At 45.1% G+C, this 25,345-nt stretch overlaps 1 protein-coding gene across 3 annotated transcripts in view; it reads right to left on the bottom strand.

The window, feature by feature from the left end:
- Window positions 1-25,345, bottom strand: part of LOC134345915 (zinc finger protein 239-like) — a 44,968-nt gene that overhangs the window by 16,203 nt on the left and 3,420 nt on the right. Inside the window, exon 1 of one of the 3 annotated variants that reach the window (XM_063047265.1) lies at window positions 3,274-3,340. The exons of 1 other annotated variant lie outside the window; for it this stretch is intronic. The gene's annotated coding sequence lies outside the window, so the exon portion shown is untranslated. Of the gene's footprint in view, window positions 1-3,273; window positions 3,341-25,345 lie in introns of those variants that run through there. One more of the 3 variants, XM_063047264.1, reaches the window with a different exon arrangement.

Genomic DNA, 25,345 nt, shown 5'->3' with positions numbered 1-25,345 from the left:
AGTAAGTTTGAAGTCAGTAGTGGTTAAGTTATTGGAGGGAGTACTAAGAGACAGAATCTACAAGCATTTGGATAGACAGGGACTTATTAGGGAGAGCCAACATGGCTTTGTGCGTGGTAGGTCATGTTTGACCAATCTATTGGAGTTTTTCGAGGAGGTTACCAGGAAAGTGGATGAAGGGAAGGCAGTGGATGTTGTCTATATGGACTTCAGTAAGGCCTTTGACAAGGTCCCGCATGGGAGGTTAGTTAGGAAAATTCAGTCGCTAGGTATACATGGAGAGGTGGTAAATTGGATTAGACATTGGCTCATTGGAAGAAGCCAAAGAGTGGTGGTAGAGAATTGCTTCTCTGAGTGGAGGCCTGTGACTAGTGGTGTGCCACAGGGATCAGTGCTGGGTCCATTGTTATTTGTCATCTATATCAATGATCTGGATGATAATGTGGTAAATTAGATCAGCAAATTTGCTGATGATATACAGATTGGAGGTGCAGTGGACAGTGAGGAAGGTTTTCAGAGCCTGCAGAGGGGCTTGGACCAGCTGGAAAAATGGGCTGAAAAATGGCAGATGGAGTTTAATACGGACAAGTGTGAGGTATTGCACTTTGGAGGGACAAACCAAGGTAGGACATACAGGGTAAATGGTAAGGCACTGAGGAGTGCAGTAGAACTCAGGGATCTGGGAATACAGATACAAAATTCCCTAAAAGTGGCATCACAGGTAGATAGGGTTTTAAAGAGAGCTTTTGGTACATTGGCCTTTATTAATCGACATATTCAGTATAAGAGCTGGAATGTTATGATGAGGTTGTATAAGGCATTGGTTAGGCCGAATCTGGAGTATTGTGTTCAGTTTTGGTCACCAAATTACAGGAAGGATATTAATAAGGTTGAAAGAGTGCAGAGAAGGAGACTGAGGTCCTTTAACATCTTTCGGACGATGCTGAGGATGTTCTACGAGTCTGTGGTGGCCAGTGCTATCATGTTTGCTGTTGTGTGCCTGGGCAGTAGGCTGAGGGTAGCAGACATCAACAGAATCAACAAACTCATTCGTAAGGCCAGTGATGTTGTGGGGATGGAATTGGACTCTCTGATGGTGGTGTCTGAAAAGAGGATGGTGTCCAAGTTGCATGCCATCTTGGACAATGTCTCCCATCCACTACATAATGGACTGGTTGGGCACAGGATACATTCAGCCAGAGACTCATTCCACGGAGATGCAACACAGAGCGTCATAGGAAGTCATTCCTGCCTGTGGCCATCAAACTTTACAACTCCTCCCTTGGAGGGTCAGACATCCTGAGCCAACAGGGTGACTTATTTCCTGACATAATTTACATATTACTATTTAATTATTTATGGTTTTATCACTATTGAATTATTTAAGGTGCAACTGTAATGAAAACCAATTTCCCTCAGGATCAATAAAGTATGACTATGACAAGGATGTTGCAGGGACTTGAGAAACTCAGTTACAGAGAAAGGTTGAATAGGTTAGGACTTTATTCCCTGGAGCGTAGAAGAATGAGGGGAGATTTGATAGAGGTATATAAAATTATGATGGGTATAGATAGAGTGAATGCAAGCAGACTTTTTCCACTGAGGCAAGGGGAGAAAAAAACCAGAGGACATGGGTTAATGGTGAGGGGGGAAAAGTTTAAAGGGAACATTGGGGGGGGGGCTTCTTCACACAGAGAGAGGTGGGAGTGTGGAATGAGCTGCCAGATGAGGTGGTAAGTGCGGGTTCTTTTTTAACATTTAAGAATAAATTGGACAGATACATGGATGGGAGGTGTATGGAGGGATATGGTCCGTGTGCAGGTCAGTGGGACTAGGCAGAAAATGGTTCGGCACGGCCAAGAAGGGGCAAAAGGCCTGTTTCTGTGCTGTAGTTTTGCTATGGTTTCTATATCTATCACCTTCTTCGATTCCCAGATGATCTGGAATTCATCCATTTCCAGCTCCAACTCTGTAACGTGCAGGTGGATGCTTATCCTGTCGGTGAGGACGTCAAGGACACTGGAAGTCTCCCCACCTTCCCACCAATGTCCCCTCTAATTTGTAATAAGCGGTGTGCTGTGCTGTGCAGGTTTTACCCAGTGACAACATGTGCACACTGAATTTTAAATAAAGAGGTATTAAACAGCTAGCATCCGTTAGTCTTGTGAGACCATGGATCTGCGACTGGGAAGTCTTCACTCTTGTATGGAAGACCAGCCCCAGTGTCGTTCACAGAGCAATGTGTGATTAAGTGCCTTGCTCAAGGACACAACACGTTGCCTCGGCTGGGGCTGGAACTCACGACCTTCAGGTCGCTAGTCCAATGCCTTAGCCAGTTGGCCACGTGCCCACACAAATCACTGTCAATAAGAACCTTGATATCCTCTGGGTTTGATCAATTTCATCTGCACTCTCAGACAACCTATGTAGCAGGCCCGAAGACGGTTATAAAGGATTTTCTCACTCCAGCTTTTGCACACTGTCCACATGTGATTTGCTTGCTGAACGACACTTTAAAGTCAGATTTCCAAACATCACTCCACTTCTTCCCACTTGTAAATTCTGCAGCAACTTTTGCATCACCAGAACACACACAGGTGACACCAGTTTCTGTATTGTACATAAACATTTCCCCTGAACCCTCCCCCAGGTGACTGACGGTGGTGAATTCATTGATGGCAATGCCAATGAATATGAAGGGAAGGGCAGTAGTCTGTCTCACTGGAATCTGGCACATTTGTGATGTGAAAGTTACTTGTTGGCCAGGGCAAAGGTGTTTGATATCATTATGTACCCAGAGAGAATGGGTCAAAACATGTTCTCACGGGTAGAAAGGTCCAGAACAAGAGGAGGTAGAACAAGCAACACACACAAAATGCCGAAGGAACTCAGCAGGCCAGGCAGCATCTATGGGAACGAGCACTAATGCCGAGTTCCTCCGGCATTTTGTGTGCGTTGCTTGGATTTCCAGTATCTGCAGATTTTCCCTTATTTGTGACTGCAGGTGGAACAAAGGTGATTTTCTCAACTGCTGATGTAAAAGATTTTGTTCCCTTTCTCCGAGTTCCCAATCCTTGCATTTAGACAGCTGGAGCTCAGCTCTGTCTGAGAGATCCATCGGTTCCCATTCCCTCATCAGCCGGAAGCTCCCCGGGGCTGAGAGAGAGGCAAGAGAACAGGACTGTTCCGGGATTGCGGGTCACGGTGTCCGGAGCTCACAGCAATTCATCCCCAATCCATGTTGGAAACCCCCACCCGGAAAATTACTCTTACCTTCAATCGATCCTCCTAAGGCCTTTTTTGTGTACTGCGCGCATGCGCGATATTCGGGACAAGCCGCAACCCTGACGCATGCGCATTTGACCGGAGCTTCAGTGACTGCCAATATTAGTACACTGAACTCTCTGGGTAATGATGGTGCCACGAAAAGTTTCCGCAAGCACCGGTTCCGTGTCCATACCTCAGTTTTTTTTTGTGTGTAGAAAACTTAGCAGCTCTTTTAACGCAGAAAGCAGCTCCCATAAACAATACACTTAATATCAGCAAACTTTCAGCGGGTCTAGTGCCAAAGTAGAACCTTACAAATGCAGGTGTAAAACAAGAGATTCTGCAGTTGCTCGAGATACAGAGACGCACACACACAAAATGCAGGAGGAATTCTGCAGTTCAGCCAGCAATTAAGCAGAGCAGTACACAGACTAGGCATGCTGAAGTGGCTCGGCTTAAACGTCTATTTATTCCTCTTCACATTTGCTGCCTGGTCTGTTGATTTCCACCAGCATTTTGCAGAAATTAACCACCTTTTTTTTGGATCAATCAGTTTCCAAATGTTTCTGATCTTTCATTCGTAGCCACATCCTGCTGGTCTGATTCCTCTTCCTGCTCCTTGTAAACTCTAGGCCCCATCTCTTTCTGGAGCCCCCAAACCCTGACTCAGGCTGGCAACTCTGGTTTCTAACTCTGCTCCATCGAAGATTCACTCGCTAGTCTGCTGTCAGACTTTGGAGGTGCATTGCAACAACCCATTTGTCTGAGGCACAGTCCTTTAAAATTAGTTAAAATGACCCAAAACATTGAAAAGAGTTTAATTGAACATTGAACATTGAACATTAGTTAAAATGACTCAAAACATTGAAGAAGGAGTTTAATCACCTTACTCCAGAGCCCTGGGGAACATCAAAACCACAATGAGCTCATTGTCTTATTCAGTCTAGAGAAAATCATGCAGGAAATTCATCAGATGTATAAGATGATGAGAGACATTGATCATGTGGATAGCCAGAGGCTTTTACCCAGGACGGAAATGGCTAACACGAGGGGCATGGTTTTAAGGTGCTTGGATGTAGTTGCAAGGGAGATGTCAGAGGTAAGTTTTTTACACAAAGAGTGGTGGGTGTGAGGAATGCACTGCCGGTGACGGTGGTTGAGGTATTTTAAGAGATTCTTAGATTGTTTCGATAATTAACCTTAATCCATGTCAGAAAGGTGCATCGGCTATGATTTATAATATTATTATGAAACTTAGGAAAGCTCCATTTGATAAGATTAGGGTAGATTGGGAACAGGAATTGGGGCTTACCATTTCTGTGGATGATTGGGGGCAGATTTTACAATTAGTTAATACTTCCTCTATTTGTGCTAAACATTCCCTAATTCAATTTAAAGTGGTTCATAGAGCACATATGTCCAAAGATAAGTTAGCGCGTTTTTACTCGCATATTAATCCTTTCTGTGATAGATGTTCAGGGCAGATAGCCTCTTTAACTCATATGTTTTGGTCTTGCCCTACTTTGGAAACTTTTTGGAGAGATATTTTCAATATTATTTCTAAGGTATTAAATATAGATATCTCTCCTCACCCTATTACTGCTATCTTTGGACTACCTAAAATTTCTAGTAATCTTTCCCCTTCAGCCCGTAGAATGATTGCATTTCTTACTTTAATGGCGAAAAGATGTATTTTACAACATTGGAAAGAGCTTTGCTCCAACTACCTTTTTTTGGTTTTCTCAGACAATTTTATGTTTGAATTTGGAGAAAATTAGAAGTAACCTTTATGATTCTTCATTTAAATTTGAACAGATTTGGGGACCTTTTATTCGATATTTTCATTTAATGTAATATTTACCCTTCTTGTTTTTTTTTCACTGTTTTTAATGGAGGTCGGGATTGAGGACGTGATTTTAAGTTTAACTCTGTTTGGTTTCAAGTTAGCCCATTGCTTTGCCTTGCTTTTAGTTAGCTGCACGGTGGGTTTTTTTTTTGGGTTTTTTTTTCTTTTTTTTCCATTGATATATATAAAATTTAGTATACTATTATGTTATCTTGGTTTCTTATGCTTAAATTACATTGTTTGTAGTATTTTCTTTTTGGTATTGTTATCTTTTGGAATTTTATTATACTTTAACATTGTATTAATGTTTATATGGCTTACCTTTTTTGTATACTTACTCAATAAAAAGATTTAAAAAGAAAAAGATTGTTACATGGAGCCTTGAGAAATAGAGGGCTATACGGTAGGGTAATTCTAGACAGTTTCTAGTGTAGGTTACATGGTTGGCACAACATTGTGGGCCGAAGGGCCTGAATGTGTCGTAGATTTATATGATTCTATGAAATTCAAGGGAAATCTCTTCTCCGACGGGGTGGTGACTAGTTCCAACCTGTCATCACAGGGAGAGTGAGAGGAGAACGGCAGGGATAGATTTTGATACACTGATATGGATCAGAAACATGGGCAGGGACCAGATGGGCCGAGTGGCCTCTCTAGTGTACATTGTGAGTGTGGTAGAGACAAAAAGTACCTGAGATATGGGATTTGATGCAGTATGATTTATCTTTCACAGAACCACAATATAAAACACCAGTCCAGTTTAAGGCTAACATAGCAGAACAGACTCCTCTGATGCTCAGTGACCAGGGTTCAGTCCTGGGTGTGATGAGCAGCTGCAAGAACTGCAGATTCTGTCAGTAATAGTCCCCCATGAACCTGCAGCTGCTTTCAGTCACTGTGATGGTTAAGCATTTAAACCAGAGCTGATTTGAACTTCCTCCCTGATGTGAAGTTGCTGGTGTTGCAGCAGCTGGGATGATTGAGTAAAACTCTTTGCTCACTCCGGACAGAAAAGTGGCCCCTATTTATTGTGAACTCACTGGAGCATCACAAGGTGGGTTAATTGAATGAGTCTGTTCACACACACAGAGCAGGTGAATGGCAGCTTCCCAGTGCGAAGCTATTGGTGTATCTGCGATGGCCGACTGAATCCCTTCCAAAATGAGAGCCAGTGAATGATATCTCACTGCTATCAACAACACGGCAATGTATCCAGTCAGATCACAGACATGGAGACGTGATTGGGCTCTCCTTGTAGCGAGTGGGGCGCTGTCCTCTCCAGCATCCCCGCCTCCACATTCAAGGATCGGCGGCATTCAAGCGCTGGTGAACTGACAGATACAGCGGAACTAACGTGCTGTTGTGTTTGAGAGCACCATACTCAAATCCTTTGCATCTTAAACATAGAAACATAGAAAATAGGTGCAGGAGTAGGCCATTCGGCCCTTCGAGCCTGCACCGCCATTTATTATGATCATGGCTGATCCTCCAACTCAGAACCCAGCCTTCCCTCCATACCCCCTGACCCCTGTAGCCACAAGGGCCATATCTAACTCCCTCTTAAACATAGCCAATGAACTGGCCTCAACAGTTTGCTGTGGCAGAGAATTCCACAGATTCACCACTCTCTGTGTGAAGAAGTTTTTCCTAATCTTGGTCCTAAAAGGCTTCCCCTCTATCCTCAAACTGTGACCCCTCGTTCTGGACCTCCCCAACATCGGGAACAATCTTCCCGCATCTAGCCTGTCCAATCCCTTTAGGATCTTATACGTTTCAATCAGATCCCCCCTCAATCTTCTAAATTCCAACGAGTACAAGCCCAGTTCATCCAGTCTTTCTTCATATGAAAGACCTGCCATCCCAGGAATCAATCTGGTGAACCTTCTTTGTACTCCCTCTATGGCAAAGATGTCTTTCCTCAGATTAGGAGACCAAAACTGCACACAATACTCCAGGTGTGGTCTCACCAAGGCCTTGTACAACTGCAGTAGTACCTCCCTGCTCCTGTACTCGAATCCTCTTGCTATAAATGCCAGCATACCATTCGCCTTTTTCACCGCCTGCTGTACCTGCATGCCCACTTTCAATGACTGGTGTATAATGACACCCAGGTCTCGTTGCACCTCCCCTTTTCCTAATCGGCCACCATTCAGATAATAATCTGTTTTCCTATTTTTGCCACCAAAGTGGATAACTTCACATTTATCCACATTAAATTGCATCTGCCATGAGTTTGCCCACTCACCCAACCTATCCAAGTCACCCTGCAGTGACATAGTTAATTCAGAAACAAAGGTTCTGAACTTAAAGAGGGTTAACTTTGAAGGTATGAGACGTGAATTAGCTAAGATAGACTGGCAAATGACACTTAAAGGATTGACGGTGGATATGCAATGGCTAGCATTTAAAGGTTGCATGGATGAACTACAACAATTGTTCATCCCAGTTTGGCAAAAGAATAAATCAAGGAAGATAGTGCACCCGTGGCTGACAAGAGAAATTAGGGATAGTATCAATTTCAAAGAAGTAGCATACAAATTAGCCAGAGAAAGTGGCTCACCTGAGGACTGGGAGAAATTCAGAGTTCAGCAGAGGAGGACAAAGGGCTTAATTAGGAAGGGGAAAAAAGATTATGAGAGAAAACTGGCAGAGAACATAAAAATGGACTGTAAAAGCTTTTATAGATATGTAAAAAGGAAAAGACTGATAAAGACAAATGTAGGTCCCCTGCAGACAGAAACGGGTGAATTGATTATGGGGAGCAAGGACATGGCAGACCAATTGAATAATTACTTTGGTTCTGTCTTCACTAAGGAGGACATAAATAATCTTCCAGAAATAGTAAGGGACAGAGGGTCCAGTGAGATGGAGGAACTGAGTGAAATACATGTTAGTAGGGAAGTGGTGTTAGGTAAATTGAAGGGATTGAAGGCAGATAAATCCCCAGGGCCAGATGGTCTGCATCCCAGAGTGCTTAAGGAAGTAGCCCAAGAAATAGTGGATGCATTAGTGATAATTTTTCAAAACTCGTTAGATTCTGGACTAGTTCCTGAGGATTGGAGGGTGGCTAATGTAACCCCACTTTTTAAAAAAGGAGGGAGAGAGAAACCGGGGAATTATAGGCTGGTTAGCCTAACGTCGGTGGTGGGGAAACTGCTGGAGTCAGTTATCAAGGATGTGATAACAGCACATTTGGAAAGCGGTGAAATGATCGGACAAAGTCAGCATGGATTTGTGAAAGGAAAATCATGTCTGACGAATCTCATAGAATTTTTTGAGGATGTAACTAGTAGAGTGGATAGGGGAGAACCAGTGGATGTGGTATATTTGGATTTTCAAAAGGCTTTTGACAAGGTCCCACACAGGAGATTAGTGTGCAAACTTAAAGCACACGGTATTGGGGGTAAGGTATTGGTGTGGGTGGAGAATTGGTTAGCAGACAGGAAGCAAAGAGTGGGAATAAACGGGACCTTTTCAGAATGGCAGGCGGTGACTAGTGGGGTACCGCAAGGCTCAGTGCTGGGACCCCAGTTGTTTACAATATATATTAATGACTTGGATGAGGGAATTAAATGCAGCATCTCCAAGTTTGCGGATGACACGAAGCTGGGTGGCAGTGTTAGCAGTGAGGAGGATGCTAAGAGGATGCAGGGTGACTTGGATAGGTTGGGTGAGTGGGCAAACTCATGGCAGATGCAATTTAATGTGGATAAATGTGAAGTTATCCACTTTGGTGGCAAAAATAGGAAAACAGATTATTATCTGAATGGTGGCCGATTAGGAAAAGGGGAGGTGCAACGGGACCTGGGTGTCATTATACACCAGTCATTGAAAGTGGGCATGCAGGTACAGCAGGCGGTGAAAAAGGCGAACGGTATGCTGGCATTTATAGCGAGAGGATTCGAGTACAGGAGCAGGGAGGTACTACTGAAGTTGTACAAGGCCTTGGTGAGACCACACCTGGAGTATTGTGTGCAGTTTTGGTCCCCTAATCTGAGGAAAGACATCCTTGCCGTAGAGGGAGTACAAAGAAGGTTCACCAGATTGATTCCTGGGATGGCAGGTCTTTCATATGAAGAAAGACTGGATGAACTGGGCTTGTACTCGTTGGAATTTAGAAGATTGAGGGGGGATCTGATTGAAACGTATAAGATCCTAAAGGGATTGGACAGGCTAGATGCGGGAAGATTGTTCCCGATGTTGGGGAGGTCTAGAACGAGGGGTCACAGTTTGAGGATAGAGGGGAAGCCTTTTAGGACCGAGGTTAGGAAAAACTTCTTCACACAGAGAGTGGTGAATCTGTGGAATTCTCTGCCACAGCAAACTGTTGAGGCCAGTTCATTAGCTATGTTTAAAAGGAAGTTAGATATGGCCCTTGTGGCTACAGGGGTCGGGGGTATGGAGGGAAGGCTGGGTTCTGAGTTGGATGATCAGCCATGATCATAATAAATGGCGGTGCAGGCTCGAAGGGCCGAATGGCCTACTCCTGCACCTATTTTCTATGTTTCTATGTTTCTAAAGGGATTGGACAGGCTAGATGCGGGAAGATTGTTCCCGATGTTGGGGAGGTCCAGAACGAGGGGTCACAGTTTGAGGATAGAGGGGAAGCCTTTTAGGACCGAGATTAGGAAAAACTTCTTCACACAGAGGGTGGTGAATCTGTGGAATTCTCTGCCACAGCAAACTGTTGAGGCCAGTTCATTGGCTATGTTTAAGAGGGAGTTAGATATGGCCCTTGTGGCTACAGGGGTCAGGGGGTATGGAGGGAAGGCTGGGTTCTGAGTTGGATGATCAGCCATGATCATAATAAATGGCGGTGCAGGCTCGAAGGGCCGAATGGCCTACTCCTGCACCTATTTTCTATGTTTCTATGTTTCTATCCATCCTCTTAGCATCCTCCTCACTGCTAACACTGCCACCCAGCTTCGTGTCATCCACAAACTTGGAGATGCTGCATTTAATTCCCTCATCCAAGTCATTAATATATATTGTAAACAACTGGGGTCCCAGCACTTCTACACCGTTAAAGGATTACAAGCACGTCAGTGGGTGAAGGACAACATTTCAACTCAGATAATTTAGTCTCCATGGTGCCTTCTGATAAAAACACTGTCACAGCTCAAAACAATTTGTAGCAACAAGATTTCATCTTCCAACTGGCTATAGTTCTGGCATCAGGCACAATATCAAACTCTCTGCTTTCCTCTCTGTATCAAAATGGATCATACCCGCCCTTCATCAGTCTGTGACTTGGCTCAGTTTGTTTGTCTGTCTCCTTCGCATTCTGAACATGCGCCACACACCCACTAAGATCACATTTTATTTGCACAGCTGCGACTAGAGACTTTCTGATTATTATGTCCCTCCTGACATTTGACGGTGGTAAACTCAGGGTCAGCAATGGTATTGAACGTCAGGAGTAGGTTATTAGGCTTTTTCGTTGGAGATCGATAAAGTGCCGGTAGTGTGTGGCTGAATGAATGGGTTGTTTCAGACGGGAAGGAGGTAGCGTTTGGAGTAACCCAGAGATCAGTCCCTGACCACAGTTGTTCAGTTTAATGGCCTGGGGGAGGCAGCGAGATGTGAGATGTCCCAGTCTGCTGGTGATGCAGAAAGAGTGGAGTTGGGAGAGGAGAGGCTATTCACATGCAATTTTGTAGCTTTCCCATCAGTTCATAGTGCACTGTGGGACTGCAGTGGCGGGTTCCATTGCTGGGATCAGTGCACAGTCACTGTGGGCTGTGAGGATTTTGTGAATAAAGTGCCCTTCTCCAATTTAGAATCTCAAGCCGCGGAGTAAGCCAATCGTTTGTATATTTACTTTGTAATTTATAGCATTGTGATAACCAGATGCTATAGACCTCCACGACCTCTCTATCCAGGCCTTTCAAAATTCCACTTCATGGCGTAAATTTGGCCACAGGGCCATCGATACTGTCATCCGATGCACTGACATAGAACGTAAACAGAAATGTTGCCAACACAGACCCCTGTGGACCTCTGGGGTAGTAATCTCAGGATTGCTGCCTGCGCCACGTGCTAGTGATGAAGGAATAGCATGATCAGCCGTATTAATGTGTGGCTGAGAGACTTGTGTAGGGGGCGGGGGTTCAGATTCCTGGATTATCGGGGCCTCTTCAAGGGGAGGTATGACCGGTACAAAAAGGACGGGTTATACCTGAACCCAAACGTGTCCCATATCCTCGCAGGCACATTTAATAAAGCTGTTAGTGAAGGTTTAAACGAATTTGGCACGGGGATGGGAACCAGAGTGATTGGGCTGAGGAAGGGGAAAACAGAAATCAATCAAAGATAGCATGCAACAGAGATCACAGAAAGAACAAGCAGGAGACAAAGTTTAATCAAAGCCAGTGGCATGAGTTACAGGGCAATAGAGTCGTGATGCAATTAAAACAGAATGCAACAAATACTGGACTGAGAGTGTTGTATTTGAATGCACCCAGCATAAGGAATAAAATAGATGATCTTGAAATTCAGCTACAGATTGGCAAATATGAAGCTGTGGCCATCTCTGAAACTTGGCTAAAGGATGGCTGCCATTGGGAGCTGAACGTCCAAGGATATACGGTGTATCAGAAAGATAGGTTAGTAGGCAAATGAAGTGGAGTGGCCCTGTGTACAAGAAATAATATTAAATTGTTGGAAAGAGATGACATAGGATTGGAAGGAGTAGAGTCTCTATAGGTTGAATTAAGAAATGGCAAGTGTAAAATGACCCGAATGACAGTTGTATACAGGCCTACAAACAGCAGCCGGGATGTGGATTGCAAATTTAGCAAGAGATAGAAAAGGCGTGTAAAAATTGTTGGGGACTTAACATGAGAGTGGATTGGGAAAATCAGGTTACTACTCGACCTCAAGAGACAGAATTTGTAGAATGGCCAAAGGATGGCTTTTTCGAACAGCTCATTGTTGAGCCCACTAGGAGATCGGCTGTGCTGATTTAGGTGTTGTGCAATGATGCAGAGGTGATAAGGGAGCTTAAAGTTAAGGAACCCGTAGTGAACAGTGATCAAACTATGACTGAGTTCACATTGAAATTTGAGAGAGAAAAATAAAATCCAATGTGTCGGTATTTCAGTGGAATAAAGGAAATTACAATGGCATGAGAGGGAAACTGGCCAAAGATGACTGGAAAGGGACATTTGCAGGAAGGACACTGCAACAATGACTGGAGTTTTTGCGAAAAATGAGAGTAGTGCAAGACAGATTTGTTTTTCCAAATAAGAAGGAGTTTTCAAGGGGAAGAAGGACACTACCGTGGCTGACATGAGAAGTCAGAGCCAAAGTAAAAGCAAAAGTTCTAGGAAGCCAGAGCTAGCGGTAAGATAGAGGATTAGACAGCTTTTAAAAAACTTGCAAAAGAAATCTAGGAAGGTCATTCAGAAGGAAAAGATAAATTTTGAGAGGAAGCAGCCACTAATATCAAAGAAGATACCAAAAGCTTCTTTAAGTATATAAAGGGTAAAAGAGAGTCAAGTGCAGATATAGGACCAATACAAAATAACGCTGGAGGTATTGTAATGAGAGATGCAGAGATGGCACTGGAACTGAATGAGCAGTTTGCATCAGTCTTCACAGGGGAATTCGTCTGCAGTATATCGGATATTCAAGAGTGTCAGGGAAGTGAAGTCTGTGCAGTGAAAATTATGACTAAGAAGGTGCTCAGGAAGCTTAATGGTCTGAGTGTGGATAAATCTCCTGATCCTGATGGAATGTACCCTCGAGTTCTGAAGGAAGTAACTGGAAGAATTAGAAACATAGAAACATAGAAAATAGGTGCAGGAGTAGGGCATTCGGCCCTTCGAGCCTGCACCGCCATTTATTATGATCATGGCTGATCATCCAACTCAGAACCCCACCCCAGCCTTCCCTCCATACCCCCTGACCCCCGTAGCCACAAGGGCCATATCTAACTCCCTCTTAAATATAGCCAATGAACTGGCCTCAACTGTTTCCTGTGGCAGAGACTTCCACAGATTCACCACTCTCTGTGTGAAGAAGTTTTTCCTAATCTCGGTCCTAAAAGGCTTCCCCTTTATCCTCAAACTGTTACCCCTTGTTCTGGACTTCCCCAACATCGGGAACAATCTTCCTGCATCTAGCCTGTCCAATCCCTTTAGGATTTTATACATTTCAATCAGATCCCCCCTCAATCTTCTAAATTCCAATGAGTACAAGCCCAGTTCATCCAGTCTTTCTTCATATGAAAGTCCTGCCATCCCAGGAATCAATCTGGTGAACCTTCTTTGTACTCCCTCTATGGCAAGGATGTCTTTCCTCAGATTAGGGGACCAAAACTGCACACAATACTCCAGGTGTGGTCTCACCAAGGCCTTGTACAACTTCAGTAGTACCTCCCTGCTCCTGTACTCGAATCCTCTCGCTATAAATGCCAGCATACCATTCGCCTTTTTCACCGCCTGCTGTACCTGCATGCCCACTTTCAATGACTGGTGTATAATGACACCCAGGTCTCGTTGCACCTCCCCTTTTCCTAATCGGCCACCATTCAGATAATAATCTGTTTTCCTATTTTTGCCACCAAAGTGGATAACTTCACATTTATCCACATTAAATTGCATCTGCCATGAATTTGCCCACTCACCCAACCTATCCAAGTCACCCTGCATCCTCTTACCATCCTCCTCACAGCTAACACTGCCACCCAGCTTCGTGTCATCCGCAAACTTGGAGATGCTGCATTCAATTCCCTCATCCAAGTTATTAATATATATTGTAAACAACTGGGGTCCCAGCACTGAGCCTTGCGGTACCCCACTAGTCACCGCCTGCCATTCTGAAAAGGTCCCGTTTATTCCCACTCTTTGCTTCCTGTCTGCTAACCAATTCTCCACCCACACCAATACCTTACCCCCAATACCATGTGCTTTAAGTTTGCACACTAATCTCCTGTGTGGGACCTTGTCAAAAGCCTTTTGAAAATCCAAATATACCACATCCACTGGTTCTCCCCTATCCACTCTACTAGTTACATCCTCAAAAAATTCTATGAGCTTCGTCAGACATGATTTTCCTTTCACAAATCCATGCTGACTTTGTCCGATTTCACCGCTTTCCAAATGTGCTGTTATCACACAACTGACTCCAGTAGTTTCCCCACAACCGACATTAGGCTAACCGGTCTATAATTCCCCGGTTTCTCTCTCCCTCCTTTTTTAAAAAGTGGGGTTACATTAGCCACCCTCCAATCCTCAGGAACTAGTCCAGAATCTAACAAGTTTTGAAAAATTATCACTAATGCATCCACTATTTCTTGGGCTACTTCCTTAAGCACTCTAGGATGCAGACCATCTGGCCCTGGGGATTTATCTGCCTTCAATCCCTTCAATTTACCTAACACCACTTCCCTACTAACATGTATTTCGCTCAGTTTCTCCATCTCACTGGACCCTCTGTCTCCTACTATTTCTGGAAGATTATTTATGTCCTCCTTAGTGAAGACAGAACCAAAGTAATTATTCAATTGGTCTGCCATGTCCTTGCTCCCCATAATCAATTCACCTGTTTCTGTCTGCAGGGGACCTACATTTGTCTTTACCAGTCTTTTCCTTTTTACATATCTATAAAAGCTTTTACAGTCCGTTTTTATGTTCCCTGCCAGTTTTCTCTCATAATCTTTTTTCCTCTTCCTAATTAAGCCCTTTGTCCTCGTCTGCTGAACTCTGAATTTCTCCCAGTCCTCAGGTGAGCCACTTTCTCTGGCTAATTTGTATGCTTCTTCTTTGGAATTGATACTATCCCTAATTTCTCTTGTCAGCCACGGGTGCACTACCTTCCTTGATTTATTCTTTTTTGAAGGCATTTTGAAGGCAATTGTGAAGGCATTAATGATGATCTTACAAGAATCGACAGAGTCTGGCATTGTACCGCATGACTGGTAAACTGCAACTGTTATCCACAATTTAAGAAGGGAGGGAGGCAGAAGAAAGGAAACTACAGTCCTGTAAGCCCAGCATCAGTGGTTGGGCAGTTGTTGGAATCGCTTGTGAAGGATGAGATTATGGAATACCTGAGACCATATAACAATTACAGCATGGAAACAGGCCATCTCAGCCCTTCTCGTCTGTGCCGAACTCTTACTCCCACCTCGTCCCACCGACCTGCACTCAGCCCATAATGCTCCATTCCTTTCCTCTCCATATCTCTATCCATTTTAACTTTAAATGAAAACACCAAACCTGCCTCAACCACTTCTTCTGGAAGCTCGTTCCATACAGTTACCACTCTCTGAGTAAGGAAGATCCCACTCATATTACCCCTAAAGTTTTGCCCTTTAACTCTCACACTCATGCCCTCTTGTTTGAATCTCCCCCACTCTCAATGGAAAAAGCCTATCCACGTCAACTCTATCTATCCCCCTCATAATTTTAAACACCTCTATCAAGTCCCCCCTCAACCTTCTTCGCTCCAAAGAATAAAGACCTAACTTGTTCAACCTTTCTCTGTAACTTAGGAGATGAAATCCAGGCAACATTCTAGTAAATCTCCTCTGTACTCTCTCAATTTTGTTGACATCTTTCCTTTATTTCGGTTACCAGAACTGTACACAATACTCCAAATTCGGCCTTACCAATGCCTTGTACAATTTCAACATTACATCCCAACTCCTATACTCAATGCTCTGATTTATAAAGGCCAGCATACCAAATGCTTTCTTCACCACCCTATCCACATGCGATTCCACCTTCAGGGAACTACGCACCATTATTACGAGATCCCTCTGTTTTACTGCATTCTTCAATGCCCTACCATTTACCATCTATGTCCTATTTTGATTAGTCCTACCAAAATGTAGCACCTCACATTTATCAGCATTAAACTCAGTCTGCTATCTTTCAGCCCACTCTTCGAAGTGGTCTAAATCTCTCTGCAAGCTTTGAAAACCTGCTTCATTATCCACATCTCCACCTATCTTAATATCATCTGCATACTTACTAATCCAATTTAACACCCCATCATCTAGATCACATCTGCCAGAAGTGCATACGGCTCGGCGGTCTGGAAGACCATGTACGGAATCTAGAGCAGCAGCTGGATGACCTTCGACTCATAAGGGAGACTGAGGCAGTCATAGATGAAAGCTGCAGGGAGGTGGTCATACCGAGGCTGTTGGAAGCAGGTCGTTGGGTGACAGTCAGAGGGGGGAAAGCGAAGGTGAGCAGACAGGTAGTGCAGAGCACCCCTGTAGCCATTCCCCTGAATAATAAGTTTACCGTCTTGGATACTGTTGGCGTGGTCGACCGACCAGGTGTGAGCCACGGTGGCAGGGACTCCGGCACTGAGTCTGACCCGGTGGTGCAGAAGGGTGAGACGGAGAAGAGGAGAGCTGTCGTCATTGGAGACTCTACAGTCAGGGGAGCAGACAGGAGATTTTGTGGACATGAGAAGGACACCCGCATGGTTTGTTGCCTCCCGGGTACCAGGGTCCGGGATGTGTCTGACCAGGTGCACGACATCCTGGTAGGAGAGGGGAAGCAACCAGAAGTCGTGATACATGTTGGTACCAACGACATAGGCAGGAAGAGGGATGAGGTCCTGAAATGTGAGTTTCCAGAACTATGCAGAAGGCTGAAGAACAGGACCTCAAGTGTGGCGTTCTCAGGGTTGCTGCCAGTGCTACGTGACAGTGATGGTAAGAATTGGAGGAGATGGCAGTTGAATACGTGGCTGAGGAGTTGGTGCAGGGAGCAGGGTTTTAGATGTTTGGATCATTGGGATCTCTTTTGGGGAAAGTGGGATCTGTACAGATTGGAAGGGTTGCACCTGAACTCGACGGGGAGCACAATCCTTGCAGGGAGGCTTGCTAGTATGGTTCGGGAGGGTTTAAACTAATTTGTAAAGGGGATGGGACCCGGAGCAATAGAGCAGTGAAAGAAGTGCATGGAGTAAAGCCAGATCTAACATGTAAAGAGGCTTTGAGGAAAGAGAAGCAGAATAAACAGTGTAAAGGTAGTAAGGTAGAAGGCCTGAAGTGTGTGTACCTCAATGCAAGAAGCATCAGGAACAAAGGTGATGAATTGAGAGCTTACATGGAATTATGATGTAGTGGCCATTACAGAGATTTGGCTGGCAGCAGGGCAGGAATGGATTCTCAATATTCCTGGATTTCAGTGCTTTAAAAGGGATAGAGAGGGCGGTAAAAGGGGAGGAGGGGTGGCATTACTGGTCAGGGATACTATTACAGCTATAGAAAGGGTGGGTAATGGAGCAGGATCCTCTTTTGAGTCAGTATGGATGGAAGTCAGGAACAGGAAGGGAGCAGTTACTCTATTGGGGGTATTCTATAGGCCCCCTGGTAGCAGCAGAGATACAGAGGAGCAGATTGGAAGGCAGATTTTGGAAAGGTGCAAAAATAACAGGGTTGTTATCATGGGTGACTTTAACTTCCCTACTATTGATTGGCACCTAATTAGTTCCAAGGGTTTAGATGGGGCAGAGTTTGTTAAGTATGTCCGGGATGGATTCCTGTCACAGCATGTGGACAGGCAGATTAGGGGGAATGCCATACTAGATCTTGTACTAGGTAATGAACCAGGTCAGGTCACAGATCTCTCAGTGGGTGAGCATCTGGGGGACAGTGACCACCGCTCCCTGGCCTTTAGAATTATCATGGAAAAGGATAAAATCAGAGAGGACAGGAAAATTTTTAATTGGGGAAGGGCAAATTATGAGGCTATAAGGCCAGAACTTGCGGGTGTGAATTGGGATGATGTTTTTGCAGGGAAATGTACTATGGACATCTGGTAGATGTTTAGAGATCTCTTGCGGGATGTTAGGGATAAATTTGTCCTGGTGAGGAAGATAAAGAATGGTAGGGTGAAGGAACTATGGGTGACAAGTGAGGTGGAAAATCTAGTCAGGTGGAAGAAGGCAGCATACATGAGGTTTAGGAAGCAAGGATCACATGGGACTATTGAGGAATATAGGGAAGCAAGAAAGGAGGTTAAGAAGGTGCTGAGAGGAGCAAGAAGGGGGCATGAGAAGGCCTTGGTGAGTACGGTGAAGGAAAACCCCAAGGCATTCTTCAATTATGTGAAGAAAAAAAGGGATGACAGGAGTGAAGGTAGGACCGATTAGAGATAAATGTGGGAAGATGTGCCTGGAGGCTGTGGAAGTGAGTGAGGTCCTCAATGAATACTTCTCCTCGGTATTCACCAATGAGAGGGAACTTGATGATGGTGAGGATAATATGAGTGAGTTTGACGTTCTGGAGCATGTTGATATTAAGGGAGAGGAGGTGTTGGAGTTGTTAAAATACATTAGGACAGATAAGTCCCAGGGCCTGACAGAATATTCCCCAGGCTGCTCTACGAGGCAAGGGAAGAGATTGCTGAGCCTCTGGCCAAGATCTTGATGTCCTCGTTGTCTACGGGAATTGTACCAGGGGATTGGAGGGAGGCGAATGTTGTCCCCTTGTTCAAAAAAGGTAGTAGGGATAGTCCGGGTAATTATAGACCAGTGAGACTTACGTCTGTGGTGGGAAAGCTGTTGGAAAAGATTCTTAGAGATAGGATCTATGGGCATTTAGAGGATTATGGTCTGATCAGAGACAGTCACCATGGCTTTGTGAAGGGCAGATCATGTCTAACAAGCCTGATAGAGTTCTTTGAGGAGGTGACCAGGCATATAGATGAGGGTAGTGCAGTGGATGTGATCTATATGGATTTTAGTAAGGCATTTGACAAGGTTCCACACGGTAGGTTTATTCAGAAAGTCAAGGCATAGGATCCAGGGAAGTTTGGCCAGGTGGATTCAGAATTGGCTTGCCTGCAGAAGGCAGAGGGTGGTGGTGGAGGGAGTACATTCAGATTGGAGGATTGTGACTAGTGATGTCCCACAAGGATCTGTTCTGGGACCTCTACTTTTCGTGATTTTTATTAACGACCTGGATGTGGGGGTAGAAGGGTGGGTTGGCAAGTTGGCAGACGACACAAAGGTTGGTGGTGTTGTAGATAGAGTAGAGGATTGTCAAAGATTGCAGAGCGACATTGATAGGACGCAGAAGTGAGCTGAGAAGTGGCAGATGGAGTTCAACCCGGGGAAGTGTGAGGTGGTACACTTTGGAAGGACAGACTCCAAGGCAGAGTACAAAGTAAATGGCAGGGTACTTGGTAGTGTGGAGGCCAAGTCATTGGGTGTATTTTAAACAGAGATAGATAGGTTCTTGATTAGCCAGGGCATCAAAGGGTATGTGGTGAAAGCAGAAGCGTGGAGATGACTGGAAGAATTGGATCAGCCCATGATTGAATGGCAGAGCAGACTCGATGGGACGAATGTCCTACTTCTGCTCATATATCTGATGGTCTTATGGATTCACTCGTCCGTGCATCTTCATCCATTTCAAATTTTCAAAACTATATACATTTCCATATCTTAAACATGTGGATTTCTGCAGATGATGAAAATCCAAAGCAACACACACAAGATGCTGGAGGAACTCAGCAGGTGGAGCAGCATTTATGAAATGAATCAATAGTCGACGAATTCGGCCGAGATCTTTCATCAGTTCTGGAGGGTTAGGGAGAAGACGCCAGAAAAATATGTCGTGGGGAGGGAAAAAGTGATAGATGAAGCCAGGTGTGTATGAAAGGTAAGGGGCTGGAGAGAAAGCAATCTGGTAAGAGCGGACAGTGGAGCAATAGCGATAAGAGTTCCTCTTGTCCTTACCTACCAATGACACTCCGCAATCAACATATTCTGCTCATGCAAGCGAGCAGTTAGCTTCACCTTGTCTATGGAGTTTCACAGCATCGATGTGTAAAGTGAGGTCTACGATGTCCACGCCGGCGTTTCTGTCCACACCGACCTCTTTAATTCTCTCATATTACAGCAATAAGTTTTCCTGCGATGGGGAAATATCTCTGTCTGTCTGCGCTTCTCTCCATAATCTATATTTCTATCTTCCATCTATTTTCCTGTTCATTTCTCCCTCACAAAATTACAGACGTTCACAGGATAACACACACACAGATACACACACACACAGGAATTTCAATTTCTTTGTCCCAATGGAACTTCATTTTTTCGGTCTTTTTCACATATTCTGTGCTTATCTCTTCTCTGTTCACTTCACTTCAGGTATTCGGGAGTATTTATTGAAATTCATTCAGAAGCACCAACTGGATTTGAGTAAGAATTTTGATAACGTTCCCCAAATTAGGCCAGGTCATGGTGTCAGGAAACATAGATCCAGGGGAACTTGGCTTTGTGGACACCGAAATGACCTGACAGAGAAGGCAGAGGGTGGTGGTAGAGTGAGTGTATTCTCTCTGGAAGTGTTCTCAACCGATCTGTTCTGACAACCCTGTTCGCTGTGATTTTTACTTCACTCAGGAGGTGATGCAGGTTCAATTGCAGCTTTGAAGAGAAGTTTGTATGGGTACATGCATGAGGGAGGTATTGACATCTCTAGTCTGGGTGCACGTGGATGGTTCCAGGCAGAAAATGGCACAGACTAGATGGGCCAAAAGTCCTGTTTCTGTGCTGTAAGAGAATGAATTACATTGTGTGTCCTACACAAGTCCATTTCCCAGGAGACTTAAATCATTCCAAAGAAATGTTCCAAAAAACTGCAAATACAAGAAGCACTCAACAGATAAAGAATATCTCTGGAGAGGAACAAAGTTAATGTTTCAGCTCCAACACCCTGTGTCGGAATAGCTTCAAACAATTTCTGATCTGATTTCAGGTCTCCAGCATCTTGAGTGTTTCTTTAATTTCCAGCTGCTCACAGACAGACGGCAGTGAGAGGGAATTTCCAAACACGGTGAGAATACTGAACCCGAGGTAGATAACCAACAATGCAAACACTGAACAGCTCATTCCAGGTGCTCACTACCTCTATGTGTTGAGATTAACTCGCAGGTCTATTCAATCTCTGTTTTTTCCTATCTGTGGCCATCCCACAGTGGAGTTTTGGCGTATGTGGATGGTCGTCCAGGGTTTGGATTCACCTTGGGGGACCATGATGTGAGGCGAGTGCCGGAGCTCAGGACAACCATTGAAGACTTGGAGTTCACGCTCGTCAAAGTGGACAAGGAGAAATGGAATTCTGAGCCGAAACTGCGGTCATGTACTGATGAATTAATCCAGAGAGACGAAACAATGACCAACCTTCGAAAGGATCTGCAGAAATTGACCCAGAACAGATTGGAAGAAGCCGGTGGTGTAATTGCGTCCCGGGTGGAGATGGACATGAAGCGTGGGGCAGGACTGCTGAGACTGGGGCGAGAATTGGAGGAGTCAGTGAAGAAGCTGACATCTCGACTGCAGGATGCTGAAGGGGCTGCAGAGGCAGCCCGGGCTAAGTGCTTCAGTTTGGAGAAAATCAAACAGCAGCTACTGATTGAGGGAATGAGGAAGAATACGGATTTGAAGGATGATGTGCTGGATGTGTGGTACATGCTGCCTTTCGCTAACTTCCCCCTTGATTGAGGAAAAGACTTTTGGCCCTCTTCCACTGAGTCAGGGGTAGTGGGGAGGGCTAGCTGTGGGCAGCCTCGATTACAGCAGGATCAGGAAGGAAAAGAAGCGGGGCCCTGGACACGGGACAGGGAACTTCGAGTTGCAGTGGGAGCATGAGTGAGAGATTGAGAGAGGAGTTTGCAAGCAGACCCAAGGTATCTCCAGTAGTGTCTGAGCCTTAAGGGTTTAGGTGAGGGGGTACGGAGATCTCGGAGGATTAGGAAACTCCCAGATAGGTTGGCCTACGTAGTGCCGGTGGATCAGGACCTAAGGTCTACTGTTTGGGGAGCCATGTGACTGTTTGTACCTGGATTGGGGTTTTTGTGTCTGCAGGAAGGGTTGGCGTGTTATTTAGAAGTCATGAGGACATGACTTTATTTGGTGGGGGAAGAGTGTAAGGAGTTTTTTCTTTTATGTTACTGCAAAGGCTAATAAAATAGCTTCTTTGTTATGTTATAATCAAAATGGCTTTTCTGTAATAATAACTGCAATGTAAGGAGTTCTCTCTCTGCTTGTTTGGGTTATATTATTGATAAGAGAGTGAACGAACCAATTAGGATAGATGTTATTCTTTCTTGTGTGTCTGTAAGCTATTGTTTCGCGGGTTTTTGGGGAGAAGGCACAATGGGGACGAGAGAGGAGACGCGATGCTGTAAGCTGGCCGACGGGTCGGACTCCCAGTGGGAGTCCGAGGCCCAGGGTCTTCGGCGAGGAGAGGAGATGAAGACAGACTCGGGTGGAGTGTCTGGTCGACCACCATGGTCAGAGGGACCGAATGGTGGAAAGAAAACTCTGTTACTTGAACTCCAATGGTTGTGCATGAAGTGGTTGAACTTTGATAAGTTTGGCACCTTTTACTTTCCTTTTATATTTTATCTCTATTAATTACATTGTTCCAGTAAGTTCTATAAAGTGTAATCATTTAATCGCATATGGTGTATTGTCTGTTATTTGGCGGGGTGGGGTACATCACTCAGCATCCACACAAACTTGATTACCCAGTTTGGCAGGGCTGAAGGCTGCTCCCCTGGCCAAAAGTGAGTTGAACAAGCCTGAGACTTAACAGGAGGATACACAGCAAAGCACTGACTGTGAAAATTACAAATCGGGATATTATTAGAGCAACAGACAACAAAAACAGAGAAACAGGCCCTTCAGCTATCTAGTCCATGCCAAACTGATTTCTATGCCTCGTCCCAACTGTCTGCATCATAGCCTTCCGTCCACCTCCCATTCTGTACTGATCAGAATTTCTATTAATTGTTGAAATTAAACCTGCATCTACCAGTTCCAATGGCAGCTCCTTCCACACCCTCACTAACCTCTGAGAGAAGGGGCTCACCTTTCAGGTTCCCCTAAAGCAGTTCACCTCTCACTCTTAACCTATGACCTCTGAGCATTCAGGGGGAAGACTGTGTGCAGAGGGAAGGCAGCTGGAAAGGCGGAAGGTATGGGAGAGGAACAAACCGTAGGGGTAGGAAGAGGTCAAGTGGGAGAGGGAAACAGAGGGGAGTGTTTATACTTATCTTTGAATGAAAGTAATTGTTCGAACTTGCTTACTGCAAAGTTGCTACTCATCCCCTGTACATTCTCAACCAAGTTATTGATATAGATGACAAGTAGCAATGGATGTATCCCTAGGGAACATCACTCTCTGCTTCCTACCATGAAGACAACTGTGCATCCAGTTAGCCAGCTCTCGCTGGATCCCATGTGATCTAGTTTTCCACAGAATCTTATCATTTTGCACTTTATCAAAGGCTTCACTAATGCACATATAGGCCACGATCCTGGGACAGAGGTATCACACATCAGAAGTCATAGACTTAAGCAGGGGGCAAAGAGGTTTAGAGGGATCTGAGGAAGAGATTTTTCACTCAGAGGGCAGTTGAAATTTGGAAAACACTGCCTGAAGTGGTGGTGAAGGCAGGTCCCTTCACAACATTTACAAAGTGGATGAGCATTGAAACTGCCCAGATACAGTCGGCTATGAACCAAGTGCTGATAAATGGGACCACTGTAGACAGTGAACGGATGGTCAGTACAGGTATGGCCGGCCAAAGGCCTGTTTCAGAGCTGTGTGATCCACCACTCCGGACATGCTAAATTAATGATGGTGGCACTGCAAGGCATTGATTTCAAAACTCTACAACCTTCTCCAACCTGAAATAAACCAGACTGCACCCTTTTGTCACCACTGTGAATATCTGTTTCTGTCAAGGTAACATACAGATTGGTCACTTCTGCTAAACAACTGACAATTGATGAAGTTCCTGTGTCCTCTTCCTCTAATGTTGCTCCCTTACAGTGAAACTAACCCTCTCACTGTGTCAGAATCAGTGATTCAATCCGGCACAAAACTCTGTGCCTCTATCCCGGCACATTGTAACTTGAACTACCTCACTGAGGGTCTAATGGAGACACAACCCCTGCCCTCTGCACGTGTGATCACATCTCCCCAGTTTCTGACATTTCATGTGCCCTCAGAATAGTTTTCTGATTCAGTCTTAAGATAGTGGTACATTCAGTTCGTCATCGGTCATCATCAGTCCTGACAAACCATGTCTTCCCACAGTTGGTTCCACCTGTTGGTGTGTCCTGTTTCGTCTACCTCCAGGGAAGCTGCATCTCCACACAAGTCACTTGAGATGACTGTTTGTAGCTGTGACACAAAAAATCACATCACTGTCACTCTCCTGATACCGGGTCTGACTAGCTCACCTCGGGGTATCCTCCCTCAACAAGCCTCTTCCTCAGTCACCATCTGTGAGATTATATATATCAAAAAATACAATTAATATGATCTGTCAGTTAGGTCCTGTCTCCCTCCACCACTGACCATGAGTCCCTGTTGAAAACTCTCTCTCACAAGCCGCTTCTTTTTTCCCTTTTCCCTTGTAAACTCCAGATTGCCACCAGATCTGAAACCACTCTAAGGACATTGATATCTCTCAACACTGTACAAACCCGTGCCCTTCTCTGAGGCAGAGGTCACTGACACCCCACCGCCAACCCAGCCTGCACCAACAGCCCATGGCGGTGACAGCTCTTCCCAGGCTCTGGGGCTTTGTAACAAACACAATCTTAACTGCAAGATTAGACAGTAATTAATATGAACAGAGAATTGTTGCTCAATGAAAGGATACCCGAGCGTCCGATACAATGGAGCAGATCCTCCCCTGTTTACAACCTTATTTGACCCGGGTCATGGAAGGTCCGATCATCCCACTTTCTCACAACAGACCACCACCCCCACCCCGCTACTTCAGGCCTAGGGTCCCACACCGTTCCCTCCACTCACCCCACACCCACACGTCCACCTGTAACCTGTACCCACACACAGACAGATCCCCTTCACCCCAAACCCCTCCCAGCTTGGGAACCACAACTAATTGATCCCACAGCCCGGGCTCGGGCGCAAAGCTAAAATCGGGGCTGCGGGAGCGGACAGCCCGGAGACTACCACCGTCTGGCAGAACTCAGCCCCGGGCTTTTCCCACTGCAGTATACCCCCGATTTACACAATCCCGGGATCAAACCCTTCCTCACCGCCACCTGAACTGGAGAACCACCGGCAACAGCTGCAGTCGGCATCACGCCTGCGTTTAGCAGGGGGTTCTCCGCAGCACTACCGGTGGCTGGAGGTCTGCCCATCGCCAATGGTGTCGGAGCTCCCTGCAGTGCCACCAGTGTCCGGAGGTTTCTACAGAGTTACCAGTGGCC

Source organism: Mobula hypostoma, chromosome 4, assembly GCF_963921235.1.
Source record: "Mobula hypostoma chromosome 4, sMobHyp1.1, whole genome shotgun sequence".
Lineage (NCBI taxonomy): Eukaryota > Metazoa > Chordata > Chondrichthyes > Myliobatiformes > Myliobatidae > Mobula > Mobula hypostoma.
The sequence above is the reverse complement of the archived record's forward strand: the minus strand, read 5'-3'. Positions and strand labels throughout refer to the sequence as shown.